We start from the raw sequence: 15,758 nt of genomic DNA, 5'->3' as shown, positions 1-15,758 counted from the left end.
CGTGGCTCCTTTGAAGAATAGTATATGGTGGGAGTGATCTTCCAGCATTTCTGATACAGCCGTTGACTGGTCTCGGAGATTCCGTTTCTAGCCTCTTAAAAGCCAGTCACCATGTAAGACGTGCAGATTGCCTGCGATCACTGTGCCATGATTTTGCCAAGTCTGCCTGGAGAAGCCCTGGAGGATGAACTCTACTGAGGAGAGTGAAGGAGACTGGTCAGGGAGCGCCAAGGCAGCAGACGTGGGATCAAGAAACCATCTTGGAAGGGTTTTGGGTAGTTGCTCAGATCCTTAGTTCCAAGCTCAGTTCCCTAGTTGCGCGGCAGAGGCCACACGAATCGGAGACAGCCTGCCTGACAGAGCCCTTTCTGAATTTGTGACCCACAGCGTTGTGGGAAGAAGTGAAAACTTGGGGGGAAAAAAACAAACACCAAGTTGTGTGGGTTCTGCTTCTGTTAATGGCCCTGTGTGTTACCATTGGACTGGTCCTCCTGCAGATGATACTTGTAAACTCTGGACAAAAGACAACCGTGTGAACATAATCAACTTTGACACAAACCGGCAGGTTTGGGAATTGAATTGCCACTTGGAAGAAGGGAGCAGCCCCGTGTGTGCTGTGCAGGACAGTTATTAGAACTCTGAAAGAAAATCTGTACTCCCTTCACCTTAAAGATGAAATGGACAGTTTGGAGTAATCACAGCCGTTGGAAAGCGAAGGAGGGACTCCCAGGTGGGAGAAAGCAAGCCCCGGCTTCTGGGCACCTGCTGCCTGAGTCCATGCCGATGCCTGAATCACACATGCGGGGCAGGCTCCAGGCAGCTGAGCCAAGGATAAAACGATTGTACTGAGATTTGAGCTGCCGTGCCAGAGTTTACAGTTTAACGCCATCCAAGATCATTGCTTGCTAAAACAAAAATATTCAGCATTTTCTAGAGGAATAAAATAGAAACCAGAGTTTCCGTGGCCTAGCATTCGCAACGTCCAGGATACAGCCCACACTTACTGTAAGCACAAGAAAGTATGCCCCGTTTTCCAAGAGAAAAAAGATGGCCAACAGAAACTGCAGGGACACAGACATTGGGTTTAGCAGACAGAGGTTTTAAAGCAATTGTAACTATGCCCAAGGGTGTAAAGGAAAATATGCTTCTAATGAGTGAAAAGATAGTGTAACTCAACAGAGAAATAGAAACTAAAAAAATAAAAATAAAAGTAAAAGGGCCAAATGGAAGATCTAGAACTGAAAAACACGGTATCCAAAATACAATTTGAAAATTTTACTGAATGAGCTTGACAACTCCAGAGAGGTGACAGAGGAAAGAGTCGGTGTGCTTGGAGATAGAACCATAGAAGTCATCCAATCTGAAGAACAGAGAAAAGGTTGACAAGAAAATGGTCATCTGACGTCTCAATTCTGTGTGTTGTGCGTCGTCGATCATCGGAATCATTTCTACAGGATGTGGCACGGAACCAGATGCCAGATAGCTGGCTCAGATGTGCATCTAGCATCTCGACTCCTCCCCACTTTCAAGCAGGTATGAGTGAAAGACTACTAATCCCCTCCCCACCCTGGAAAGTTACTGGCCCTATTTTTGTGAGAGAGAGGTGATGGAGAATAAAAAACACTTTGCCTTTTTAATGGCCAAGACTGCCTTTCTTGAGGAGCACAAAAGAGGTGGCTTTTCTTGTGTTTAACTATTCTTTTGTTGCTGATTTGGATAGGCCTCTTATAGGAACAAAACGTAGTAACCCTTAAAAGGCTTGTGAAATAACTCACTCAAGTCAGGATCAGGTTGCACCATAAGTAAATCTGGAGTGTGCCCAAGTGCTGCTGTGGAGAGGTCATCGGGGCTCACAGGAAGTCGGTGGTATGTCCCTTCACGTGTGTGATTGCTAATAGCCCTCCTGGTTTCTGAGCAAACATTCTCGAAGGAATGAGAAAGGTCATACTCTGAGTAGAAGAATGCCCCTGTTGCCCCTGCTTTCTTACTGTGCCAACGAAGTGCCTTCCCTGAACCCATTCCTTCCGGGATTTGTTTCTCCTTCCAAAGAATCTGCCACGGCGTCACAGTCCTAGAAGCTTCTTCATTCTTGTAGTCAAATCCTGGTTCTCGCTGGCTGTTAGACATTGATCTTGGTCATTGTTGCCTCCAGGGAAAGCAATCAGAGGATTATGCGGCGTAGTGGGTCTGTATCACCAGGCTCTTGCTTCCACCCAGATTTGGGCCCAAAGGGAAATTTGGCTCTGTCTCTGCCCTAACTCTGTTTGAGTTAGGGGGATTTTGTGCCACCTAATCTGATTTGGTTCATTCTTCACCCAGAGGAAGGGTGATACCCTGAGGACTGATACCCTGTTGAGTGTTTCTTATGTCCCAGCGTGGTGCAGAGTGAATTACATGTCTTATCAACTTGGATATTTGTATCAGCCCCGAAAAGCAGGCTCTGTTAACCACGTTTTAGGAGAGGCCACCAGGTTGGTGAGTTGCCCGATCCAGAGTAGTATTTAGATTTGTCTGACTCTGAGCTCCTGGGCCTGTACCATCATGCCTGCCTCTCATTTAAGAGCGTTCCGGGGTTTGCAAGAAGAGGTTTACAACAGGCTTCCTTCCTGATGGACCTCAGACCGAAGGTGCTGGCGGCTGGTGAGTCTGCATCTGCTAGGCCAGACGGGCCCCTTGTGCCCAGTCTCGGCTCAAGTCTGGCACTCCCGGGGACTCGCATCTCTGTCTCTGATTCATCTACTCGTCAAATGTGAATGTTCCCGGCTGTGGGGACCTTTTGTTGGATGAAACAGACGGGTATCTCTTCTGTGAAGCTTGCGCTCGAGAAGCATCTAGGGCCTAATTATCCTTGCCTCTTTGAACTAGGATCCCAAAATGATTGACAGATTTTCCTAGATCTTTGTGCACTGCCTGGTTGCTTGGAGGTCTGATCAGAAGCCGTTTAAGCCCAGCTGGGTCTCTGTGCTTGTCCGCGTAAGTTCATTCTTTGCACTGAATGTGGTGGCCCCCGCCTGGATGGCACCCTTTACGGTTGTGGGGCCCTTTCCCTGTTATGAAGATCCTTTTATCTACATTAGTTTAGTGGAGGCTTCGGATGCCTCTGTGGAAAAGGCTAAAAAGACACCATCATCATTTTCTAAATGAGGAAACCAAGGCTCAGAGAGACTGTGATTTCATTCAGTTAGCATTTTTCGAATAGAAACTCCTGCTGCGCGCTCTGGAGGAGACTGAGTCACCTTCGTAGGGAGGTCTATGTGGCACCGGTACCTCTGACAAAAGCCCCTGTGGCCCCCCCTCCCGTCCGCGAGGAGCAGGTGAGGTGTGGTCCTGTGGGCGGGCTGTGCCAGCTAGCAGTCCCTCTGTCTCTCAAGGGCAGGAGCCGACTGCACCATCGTGACAGGAAGGGTGACAGTCCCCCTTTGCATTTGTGTCTCTGGGCTCTGGGTGGGACGGTCCAGTGTGCCTGGCCTTGGATGGAAGTTTATTTCCCCAGGCCTCCCCTGGGTCTTGAACTCTTAATTCGCTGCCCGTGATGGGTCGTGGTGTTTCTTGAATTGTAAAAGGGTTGCTAGACTCCCTTTTTCCCAGGTCGTGGTAGGGAGCTGTTCACGAACACTTGGTGACTTCTGTTCTTACCTTGTTTTCTGTGCTGGACAAAACATAGTATCTCCTCACTGCGTCTCTAGTGATTGGTTTACTTTTAAACCTTTGTGGACCTGAAATGGAGATTCTGTTTTGGTTTCTATTGTAAGAAGCACATGGGTATCAATGCCGTAAACATGAAGAAAGCATTCTTTGGCTGCTTCTTTGTTAGCCGAAGGAATGCATGGTTTACTTTTTTTCTTCCCTGTTCTCTCCTTCGCTATTGTCAGAAATGCTCTAAGGGAATTCTTCATGAGAAAAAAAAACAAAAAAAAACAAACAAACCCGGTTGCTGTTTTTTTCCATAAAGCTAAGTGCGTGTTTTCAAAGCGGATCAGCAAATGAACTAGTTTGTCTGCCTTCATTTCCCCCCAAAGAAGTTGTATCGACTACACCGGGCCCTCCGCAGTTTGGGTTATTTGGTCCATTCTGCCAAAAGGTTTGTGGAAATGCTGCTCAGTCCCTCTTTCTCCTCCTCCCTGATAGAAAAGATTCCCAGCATTCACACATATGTTGGATCCCATGTGTTCAGACATATGCACACAGAAAGCTTTCATCACAGCCCTGGCTTCATTTTAAAAATAAGCCTCCAGCGTACAGAAGAGTCCAGCACGTGAAGACCGTGCGCTGGGTGGCCAGCTCTGAGTCCCAGGCCCGAATTATCTGCTACGGAGGTAGGTGTCATTTAGACACGTGGAAGACCTCTGTGCTCTGTTTTTGACGAAGGAAGTTCTGCCCGTTGTGTTACCCTCAACATCTAAATTGTGCCTCCCGCACAGCAGGCATTCGGGAAGTGCTCGCGTGGGGATTTATGGTCAGCGTCTCCACACACCGAACACAGTTTTAGGTTCTGGAAATAGAAAGCAAGTAAGACATGACCCTCCTCCTCAAGGAGTGTGTATTTTACCATAAAACGTCCTTATTCTGTTTGCAAACAGAGACATGTAGTGAGAATAAAACCGCTTTTCCACGTGAAAATCAGAGTTCCTCTAGATTTGAGGTTCTGTAATTATTTTTGAAAGTCTTTTATGTTTGTCACGTATTTGAATATATTCTGACTTACTGTAACATGACTTATTCTGATTTGACTTACCCAGATCTGAATTTTAGACTATAAGAACATCTGCAAAGTGAAATATTCGCAAGGAGTTAAACAATATTTTTTTAACCCCAAATTTAGCTTTATAGATCCCAGTGTACTTTTTTCGTTAAAAAAAGTTTTAGACTAAACTTAACACTTGTTAAGCGATCATAACATGATTGTTTTTCGCTGCTTTTTTTTCTGGAGGGGGACTGGTACCTTCAGCTTTTAGCATCTAGATGTGACGGGTCAAGAGCAGGCCAGCTGTTCCACCCTTTTTTATGATTTCTTTCTATTTGACATGTTCTCAACCAGCATATTTGCCTATCAGATCATGAACCCGAAATAATCAGTTGCTATTTCCTAATCCTTTTTTTAGGTTTGTTTATTTTTGAGAGAGTGCGAGCAGGGGAGGGGCAGAGAGAGGGGGAGACGGAGGATCCGAGGCAGGCTCCAGGCTCTGTCTGAGCTGTCCGCACAGAGCCCGACGCGGGGCTCGAACCCACAAACCGTGAGATCACGACCTGAGCCGAAGTCGGACGCTTCACCGACCGAGCCCCCCAGGGGCCCCCAGTCATTTTACTGAGGCCGTTGCTCTTGGGGAGGGTCAGTACTTGCTTTGTGCTGCGTCCCTACTGCTGGCTTGTCGGTTCCCCGGGGAGTCGATGGGAGCGCAGGGAAGGGAATGCCCGACGAGTGTGGGGGGTCCTCCGTGCCGCTGTATGGTGGGCCCTGTGTCCTCATGCAGGACCAGCGCCTGCGTTCTCGGCTTGTGGGTTCTTTACCCAGGTGACCGTAGCTTGGCCTTCAGTACCCAAGGTCACAGATGCCTTCTCTGGTCACTGCAGGGAAGGCTTCCCACCCACGCTCACCTCTGGAGCCCATACCTACTCCTCTTTACCCCGACTTTATCCTGGACTCATACCCTCCGTTTCTGTATGTAAACGTGTTACTGGCTGTGGATTCTGGCACACGTGTCCGTATGCAGGTGGCTGTCATTTATGGCTCCAGTGTAACACACACATGTAAACTGACCCCTGGCAGTTCATGCAGCGTCACTCACTTTTACCTTGGCAGAGCCTGGTTCCTTCCCAGTCATCTCTCCACGCACCCCCCCCCCCACCCCCGCCCAAAACCAGCGTCCTTTCATGAGATTGCTCTCCCCAGGTCTTCTCGGCTGGTAATACTGTAATCTGCACACTTTGCCACGTACGTAGTTTTCCATTTTTACGGAAATCTTCCACCCGTACCTCCGTGCCTGACTACTTGGGGGATTTCAGGTAGGCTGGTGCAGACGTCCCGGCAGTGGGTTCTCCTGCCCGTGGCTCCTCTGTCTTTGCGTGCTTCGTCACATTTGGGTCCACGAGTAGATGTGATAACTCATACAGCAGGCTGAGAATAGTACAGAGAACCCACGCGGAACCTCGTGGTTAGACACCCCAGATCTGCCTCGTAGTTTTACCGTCTCTTAGCTGTGTAGGCTTGGACAAGTGATTTAACCTCTCTGAGCCTCAGCTCCATCACGTGTAAAACACCTGCCTGTGTGGCTGGAGGGATGAAGTGAGATCGCGTGCGGGAAGTGGCTGACAGCATGTGTGTGGCCTCTCCCCGCCGCTCCCCTCCCGTCCCACTGTAACTGAGAGGCTCCGCTTCAGTCCGTGTCTCCCAGTGCCTGTATTTAAATGGAAATTTATGGACAGCACCTCACGGGTATTTACACAGTTTAAAGTGACCCTCACATACCGTCTTCTGTGTTCAGCGCTTTTCTCATAGATGGGGCTTTTGGAAGGAAGTAAAATGGAGTAGACAAAACTTCCTTTAGGACGGGAATCCTTTTTTCCCTGGTCACTTTGACCACACCTGCTCTCTGAGTTGAATTTCTCTTTTGTTATTGCCTAGGAAAGAACCGAAGGGTTTTCTCTGTGGGTCCCTGAATCCGTTCTAGCTCACTTCTGAGAGCGTGTTAAGGAACTTTCACATTACAGGGACCTGGCCTGTCTGGGTGAGCCTGTGTCTGTCCTCTGTCAGAAACAAGTTGCCCAGAATCGCAGTTTATTGATTTGAAGATTGAATGTATAGGCAAGATCCGGCTTGCTTCGAATTCCTCTTCTTTGTAATGTAATCCTAGTTCAAGAAATATGTCAAAATTCATAAATCAAGCTGTCACCATTAGTTTCCTGAACCTACAGTTCCTGTTACAGTAGGCGAAATTAAAATTCCTACCTAGAGGACACATACCGTGGCTCTGCTTCGTGCAGCTGTAAATTTTTTCTTTTTAAAGACCCAAAACCCCTTTTTGTGTCTTGTCATGGAGTGATCAGCTTGTTCTTTCGGAGAAAAGAGGTAAATTATTTAGAAGGAGGAATCATGCTAAAGATGTAAATAAAATGTAACAGCCTGCTGGTGGCTGTTGTTTCACTCCTGCACACGAACCAGGCCCCAGGCCTGGGCTTTCTCGAGCATGCGGGCTCCTCGGCCCCCTTCCCCACCGACCTGTAAGCTCCTTGAAGGCAGCACGCACCCTGTCCGGTGAACCCCTGCCACAGCTCCTGGTGTGCAGCACAAGGAGTCCGTGAACCATGGATCGGTGCCCCCCTGTGCTGGTTACTCAGAGTTTGGAGGAGTTAAGTTACTCGCTGGGAGCGATAGCAGGCTACATTCTGCCTCCAGAACCAAACTCTGCCGGCTGGCCTCTACTGTTCTGCACCTCCCAGAAAAAGACGTTCGAGGCTTGTCGCTTGAAACCTTTGACCAGCTTGGTGAGAATCCTTAGAGCAGGCACGTTTTACAGAGCAGCGCATGGGGAGCTGGCGGTGGAGTCGTTCTGGACAGCGGTCATGTTCCTTGGTTCTGGGCGAACCGTTTTCTTTGTTGTCTGAAGTGCCCCAGGAGTACGTGACTTCTTGGAGGTTAGCGTAGAGACCTATGTTCCTGGGACGTGCATATTCGGAGAAGCATGATTGATCCATCTCCTACGTACCGAAAGGAAGTCATTGGGCAAGTATTTGTCTGTGGTGACTCAGCAGTTTGTAAAAGCCTGGAATCCGATTTTCTTAACTGCCACTCCGTTTTCTTTACTGTGCCCTCTGATCAGTTTCTAGACAACAGGGATTTTAAACGGATTCATGTTTCACGGTAAAAACAATTATTTCACAGTATCCATAACAAGAAATAGTTTAGATTTTAGGTGACAGAAAACTAGCCACGTAAACCGAGACAAGTACCGTGTTCCTGGGTGGAGATGTGGGGATATTGTAAAGATACTGTTTGGTACTGTTTTTACACTGCCTTATCTGTTTATTGGTAGGCCAATTATATCCCCACTAAAGGGGAAAAAAATCCCAGAATTTTGACCAAAAAAATGTGAAAAGAATTAGAGAATTATTTTAGCAATATTAAGATGTACTTAAAAAAAATATTTTTTTAATGTTTATTTTGCCTGAGCAGGGGAGGGGCAGAGAGAGAGAAGGAGACACAGAATCCGAAGCAGGCTTCAGGCTCCCAACTGTCAACACAGAGCCTGACGCAGGGCTCGAACCCACGAACCGCGAGATCATGACCTGAGCCGAAGTCGGACACTCAACCGACTGAGCCACCCAGGCGCCCCCAAAATAAACATACTTTGCAGCTAAAATAATCAACAATGTCCAGAGCTTATAGGTTGGTGGAACAGAGCATATACTTTGGAAGCAGACCCCGAGAGGGGAGAAGGCCCCATGTGACCAGAGAGGAGAGGGAGCTTGTTAACTATTTGAAAAAGGCTAAACTTACCTGGAGGAAACACTGAGACAAAGTTGTGTCGATTAAGGAATAAAGTGTTCCGGATAGAAATCATGGGAATCTGGAACAGCACATAATTAACTTGTCAGAATAACCAGGGATATTTTATGGAGCAGGAATAATGAAGATTAGCATAGATAGGACTGTAAATAAGGGAGGAACTCGGGCGTGGAGCTCCTGTCTGAGTTGGGCTAGATAGATAGTACGTGGCTGATCGTGAGCAAATTATTCATCCTGTCTGTGACTCAGTTTACTCAACCCAAAATGGAGTCATGGCAAAGGGTGGCTGTGAGGGTTAGATAATCCGTTTAGGACATGTGATAAGCCTTTAGTCAAGGCCAGCTGTATTTGTGTTACCAACTTTTCCATAATTGGAGATGTTTAAGTAAATTACGGTAATGTGATACGCAGCCAATAAAAATCATGTTTTCAGAGAACATTTATTCTCTTGAAACAGTCAGTGCTCAGGATAACATGCTTGGTGGGAATTCAGCACAGGACACAATACTGTATCTGAGGAGCCACGCGTTCATGTGTATCTGTGTTGTAAGCGTACTTTAGAGGCACGGATACATATACGCATAACAAATGGATCCCGCACAGATAGACTACAGCTGTCTCCGGTTGGTAAAGTTAGGGTGGGTTTCATTTTTTCCTGTATACTTGTTCATAGTCTTACAGTGAATGTGAATTTCTTTCCTAATAACGAGAAGGTGCTATTCAAAAAGGAAAGGGATGCGTGTCTAGAGTCCCTGATAAGAGAATGTACTTTGTTCATTGGTGACTGAAATAGTTCTTCATTCTACTTTCCACGGTAGGGACGGCATCTTGAACCCCACTCCCTGGCCGAGGTCTGGGGGCTTTAACAGTTACAATTTCAATTATATTTTTAATTGAAAGATTCTAATAAGCAAAACGTTAGCATACAACGTGGATATTTTGCTAACGAATAATGGGATGGAGGTGGTAGGGGAGTGTGTGTGTGTGTGTGTGTGTGAGAGAGAGAGAGAGAGAGAGAGAGAGAGGGGGAGTGAGAGAGAGAGAAGAAAATATAAAGATGATTCTTCTAGTGTGTTAAACTTCTTTTTTTTCCCCCCTTGAAAGGAATAGGAATTTGAATTTACCCTTTATTGTCAGGTGTTCTGTTTTGGGTACGTTAGCATCTGCTGAATGCTCAAGTATCCAAGCTTTCTAGTACATACCCCAACCTAGTGTGGATCTGAGTACTTTGACATTGTGAAATCTCTTTGTATCTCCCCAGGCTCTCCTTCGTTGAGAAAAGCGCTCTTTCAAATATTGGAGAGTCTCCCATTTTTTTCAAAGGCTAGAGTGCAACTGTCTGTCACGCATCTAACACAGTTTTGATCCTTACCATATTTTGCTTTTTCTTTTTTTTCTTTCCCCCCTGGCAGCAACTAAAAAGAGGATCAAAGCCACGTTCCTATAATGGCCTTGTTTTCGTCAGCGCTTGAAGTCCCGATCGGACTGCGCCCTCCACCCCTTTTTGAAAGCCTGTCGCTTGTCTTGTCCCGATAGAATTTAATTTCATACCCATTACATTCTAGTGGACCAGGAATGATATTTAGTCCCAAGCTGTGGATTTTAGTTTGAATTTAAATCTGCTGCTGTGTTGCAGTCAAGAGTGAAGTCGGGAATAATTCTGAGTTCCCAAGTACGAGCGAACATGCTATTTGGCGTAGGGGCAAGAGCTTTTAGTTCAGCTCAACAAATACGTGCCTGCCATATGCTGTGTGCCAGCCAGCGCTCCAGACACTGGGAGTGCAGAAACGGATTTGGCCTGGTGCTTACTCCCAAGGAATGCACAGTGTAAAGGGGGAGACAGGTGTAAAAACAGATCGTTCCAGTAGAGTAGAGTAAGTGGTGTGCGAAAAGTGTATTCCGACTGAGTAGGAGAAATGCCGTAAAGGCTTCGTACAAGTGGCTCACCTTGGAGCTTCCTGAAGGGCCTCCAGGATCTCGGCCTTCAGGGAAGAATTAGGAGCAACGGGGCAGGTGGAGGAAAGGCTTGGCTTTGGGGGCAGGTGGGTGGGACCCCCTGCCTTGGGCCTTTGCTGGGACCTGAGGGGTGGGGGGTGGGGGTGCGGAGGTGACAGAGCGGCGGGCCATGGGGTTCTGTGGGCCACGCCGACGGGCCCTGAACTCCGCTGGAGGAATTGTATGTCCTCGTAAATTTATTGAAATATCTTTCAGCTCTGAAAATGGTTTTGGGTCTCCTTCACACCCACATATTCCTTCTTTGTGTTCCCTGTGTGTGTTTTATCTTTTGCCGAACTTCTTCCCTCTTTCACGTTGTGTTATTATTTCTAGCCCTCGGGGTAGAATTTTCTCATTTGTCACCCCCCTTCCCCAACTCCTCTCCCCTCCTCTTCCTTCCGTCTCCCTCCCTGTGGTTTGCCCGCAGGGATTCCTCGTGGTCCCCTGGGTCGTGCGCTTGTTCACAGAGGAGTCTGCTTCTGCTTCCCGTCTCCTAGGGCCCTCAAAGGTCCACAGATCCCACGTCTCACCGGTTTCCGTATTGTTATTTCTTGACCAGGGGTTCCAGTGGCACACCCGCAGTGTGGACCCGGCACCTCCCTGTGGAAGTGGCCCCATCCCACCCCGACCAGATCTCCGGGCAAACTACAAGCCTCATTAAATGAGCAGACAGAGTTTTCAGCCTGTGGTGGGGCCTCATTCTGCACTGGGGGTTTTCATTCCTGGTCACTGCCCTCTGAGGGCCACTTGCCTCAGTCAGACCGACTGAGCCCCCCGGGGGCCGGCCCCAGTGGTGATAACATTCTGACTGCCTTCTCGGAGTGCCTCCTGTGTAGACTCGAGCGTGGCGTTCTAGACGCGTGCTTTATTTCATCCCGTCCAATTCCACAGCTGTGTTCACTGAGTCGGTCCGCCTCTCCAGGCTCAGCGTGGTGGGGTAGGCCCGGCTCCCAACAGCGTCGATCTCAGTGCTGGCTCGGTTCCCCGAAGCTCTCGGAGCAGGGCCTCGGCCTGTCTCGGGCCAGCCCGTGAGCAGGCCGCCCCCGCGAATGGGAGCCGAGAGAGGGAAAAAGCTAAGGTGCTTTTCCGCCTGAGCTGCGTGTAGATGGCCGCTGTCGCCCCCCCTCCCCCCCCCCCAACCTACTGGCTCTCTCTTGGGTGCAGGGCCTGGGAAGGAGGACCCTCTGGTCCCCGCTCGTCAGGTTAGCCCTCTAAGCCTTCCAGGTCAGCTTCGGGAATTCTCGTGCCTGTATGGAGCTGCCGGTATCTGCGAAGAGCCACCTCTCACCTGGGCAAGGAGGGGCCCTGGTTCTCAGGACGCCTCTGTCTTCCCTCTGTGTTCCATCATGCTCGGTGTCCCACTATTAACCCTTTGCTTCTCGTAGCTCACATTTGTGTTAAAAGGCAAAGGCGCCTTGGAGGGGAAACACTTGAGAGCCGCCTCGGTCTCCCGCGTATCTGTGCGACGCGTTGCCGTCTTTCCCCTGATGGTGAGGACAGCCCACGCTTAGCTTCTGTGGTCTGTCACGATGGTCTGTGCCAATAGACGGTGGCCTATTATTTAATGGTAATAACTTGGACACCTACATTTTCTTTTGGAGAAAAGTCATTAGTTGCCTTGGCCGCTTACTTCGATTGGAAAAATAAAATTTTAAGCCCTGTTCAGGAGCCTGGAAAATAAGTTACTTCTAAAATGAGAAACAGCAGCAGTGACAGTATTAGGAGCAAGTGTGGTGCCCGCTGGGCCGGAGACGCCTCGTCAGCCCCTTACAACTGTCTGTGCATTTATCCTCGTGATGTTTCCTGGAGTAGGGTATATCATCATCCCTGCCTCACAGATTTGTAAACGGAGGCCTACCGGGGTTCCCGAACTTTCGCAGGGTCACACGTAGCGAGTCAGCAGTAGAGCCACGTAAGAATCCGGGCAGCCCGGCTTCAGACCCAGGCTCTGGAGCCGGCCACTCCGCCTCCCAGCTGCCCGCTCTCCTATCCGTGTTTGGCCTAGACTCATTGTCGGCTGGGTCTCTGGGATGGTTGTCCGCTGGGGACATTGTGAGCCGAAGACATGATTCTTCCAGTTTCTCTGTATGTAGCCCCGGAGTCGGTTTCTGTGAATGCACACAGAATACCCAGTATCAATCTTTCAGTGCAAGAGTCAGTTTTTTTGTGAATTAAGTTTAAAATAGGATTGTCTTTGCTCACCCAGACGATTTTTAAGCTTTGAAAGACTGACATTTCAAAAAAAGAGGTCTTGATTAAAGAAACTTTTATCTGCTAATAATACATAATACACACACACACACACACACACCCAGGCAAAGAGAATGTGTGTTGTTTAATCATTTAAAGAAAAATCCAACTATTAGCATTAAAAGAAAATAGCTAAGCAGCATCTATGATGAGCTTCTTAAAAGGTCTTTCCAGTTTTTGTTTGATGTTACCTGAGGAGGCCCTCGGGCACGGGGGCCGCTCTCCGAGAAGGGCAGGAGACCAAGCGGAGGGGCCTCACCCAAAGCTTCCTTGTGTGTGTGGTGGGGAGTGATTGTCCTTTTCAGGTTGAAGTGTTTGTATTATTGTACATCTTACGTTACAAATCCTTCCCCAAGCCGCACTTAGCTCATGTTACTCTTGGACATTTGAATAATTGCTTTAGCGTGAGACTAATTTCTGGGTGTGATGTAGTGAGAGTGTTGAATTTACACAGTGGAGAAATCCAGCGGGGAAACTTTCAAAGTAGGTCCTTTCCGCGGCAGAGTTGGGGCCCGAGGGCCGCCGGAGCTGAAGTTCTGTGTGTTTAATCCCACGGGGACGGTGCGTGACCGTGGAGGAGGAGGGAGCCAGGGTGAGGACTGTAACTAAGAGGACAGACACAGTTTGAGATGTTTTCCGAAGCAGATCACACCCTCCTCCTCCTCTCTGGGGCGAGGAGTGACTCTGGGTCTGCACCTGCAGCTCCAGAACGGACAGCCTGGGGGCTGGGGGTGTGGAGGAGGAGGGCCGGGAAGTCTGAGCCGGGAGGTGGGCGGCGGGGGTGTTGACAGGAAGAATCCGACTGGCAGGCCTCTGGGAGCGGAGGGGAGGGCGTGTCTCCCGCCTGCTGGAATTTCAGCCCTGGCAACTCTGGGGCTACATCCTCCTCCCTCCCCTAACCAAAAACAAAGCAAAACAAAAAAATATCTCAGCGCTTCAGTGCAGCGAGGGGCAGTACCAGCTGCCCTGCTAAACGGCGGGCGCGGGCGGCCGCGCGGAGGTGCGCCCTCCAGCTGCCCCGAGCCCTGGCCCAGCCCTGGGGTCCCCGAGGGGTGCGCCGCAAAAGGGAGGAGTGGACGTTTCATTCGGCGCTTGGAGAAGGAGATGGGTCCTTTCTGGACTCCGCTCAAGACAGATTTGTTTCTCATCTCGAAAAATCATTTCTAGCAGTTTTAGAAGAAACCTTAGCACAGCACTGGTAAATACGGAGAGGACAAAACGTGTTCTTTTCCACATACACAGAGGACTCGGGGAGTTTCGTGGATACTAACCTTATGGGTCAAATTGTTTTGGAATTTTAGTTACCAAAGTTTTGACTCAAATTCTCAGTTGGCATTTCATTTGCCTTTCAGTGTTCTCCGCCTTCTGGGTAGTTTTTCTAAACCATTCAGCTTGGCTTTATCAGGAAGTTAAGCACTGATAACGCTTTCCCCGTATCTGACGTCACTAAAGTGGCATTTATTAGACTTCTGTGTACACTGTTTATTGGTTTTATTTCAATTTGCAAAAGAGGAAACACAGAGTTCAGCTTTTGTGCGGAGATGCACAGACTCAGATTACAGTTAACGCTCCCAAGTTGGGATGGCCGAGAGTGACTCGGCCCTGTCGCCGGAACGTGGCCGCAGGAAGGCTCGTGCGGCGGTCCGGGGCCCCGGTGCCGCTTCCGCGGACCCTCAGCCCTGTCACCCTGCGCTCCCAGGCCCCCAGCTGTCCCCCCTGCCCCCTGCCCTCCCCTGGGAAGTCGGTCTGTGGCCTCCCTGGTAGTGCTGTTGTCAGGAGCGGGGGAGCGCGGACTGTCATCAGTGCCTCTGTGTGGCGCCACGGGCTTTCTGGCCATTTTGGATCCGTGTACAAGCTCGGTGGGTGAAACGACAGATGCGTGGCTTGAGATTCACCTGCTGTAGTGTCGTACCTCATTGTTTCTGGTTCAGAACTTTAGATTCAAGCGACTGGTTTTGAAAAACCGAAGTTGTCCGTGGACTATCACGCCTGATTGCAGGATCGCCTTTGACGTGTGCCCGTCTACGGCTTCGGGGATTCTTCGTCAGTGCGTGCGGTGTTTTGCGCGCGGGCGGTTGGTTATCTTTAAGATGTTGTTTTAGGTTGCCAGGCGTTAATTGAAACGCACACTGGCCTGTGTGCCTGCGCATGCACGCATGCCTACACGCTCAGCAGAGCGCCAGGAGCTGTGATTTAAAGTGGAATTGATAGAGCAGTGTGTAATGTGTTATATTTAGGCAGGCTCCTCGTACAGCTTCATGTGACATCTCGTTTGTTAAAAGCCCGAGGCATCAGTAATCTTTATAGCAAGAATTCTAGTGCTGTGTTATGCATTCCAGGCTCACTGTCTCTTCTGCCCACTAAATATATGGCTTTTATGGACTTATAAATCATGACAGTAGGATTCGTACATACCCAAAAACGAAGGGATTAAATCTTTACAGGGTTACCAAGATTTAATGTAATTTAGACATTATTCTTACTTAGAAGTAACGTTTTTATCTAAAGGCAGCGTATCTCATATCTTTGAAGGGAATCTGAAAAACATAGCGCCAGAGAAACGAATATTTGTTAAGAGTGTACCGTGTGCCAAACGTTGTGCTCAAGTGCCAGGGCGGAAGGACGGGAGAGAGGTGGTCCTAGCCCTGGAGGGACATGCACCTAGAGGAGGGTGCCGAAAAGGAAAAGATTACTGTGCTGTCTGAGAAGTACTGTCTTCATGATAGACGTAAGAGGCCGGTACTGCGTGGTTGGGGACAGACGGGCAGGGCGGAGAAGTCCCCGTTCTTCTCGTGGCTCCCAACCTTGAAGGAAGAAGGGCTTCCCGAGGGCGTTGACGCTGCACAAACTTTCGGGATAAGTGTTTTTTGTTTTTTTTGTTTTTTTGTTTTTTGTTTTTATTTTTTTTATTTTATTTTTTATTTTTTTTTTCAACGTTTATTTTTTTTTGGGACAGAGAGAGACAGAGCATGAACGGGGGAGGGGCAGAGAGAGAGGGAGACACAGAATC

General features: G+C 48.8%; 1 protein-coding gene across 5 annotated transcripts in view; it reads left to right on the top strand.

Annotated features, from left to right (window-relative positions):
• The window catches only part of ATXN10 (ataxin 10), a 166,517-nt gene that overhangs the window by 76,987 nt on the left and 73,772 nt on the right, over positions 1 to 15,758 (top strand). The gene's annotated exons all lie outside the window — the stretch shown is intronic.

This window comes from Puma concolor, chromosome B4, assembly GCF_028749965.1.
Source record: "Puma concolor isolate L17-30 chromosome B4, mPumCon1.1.hap2, whole genome shotgun sequence".
Taxonomy (NCBI): Eukaryota; Metazoa; Chordata; class Mammalia; order Carnivora; family Felidae; genus Puma; species Puma concolor.
Note: the sequence above shows the minus strand (reverse complement) of the source record. Positions and strands in the feature narration are given on the sequence as shown.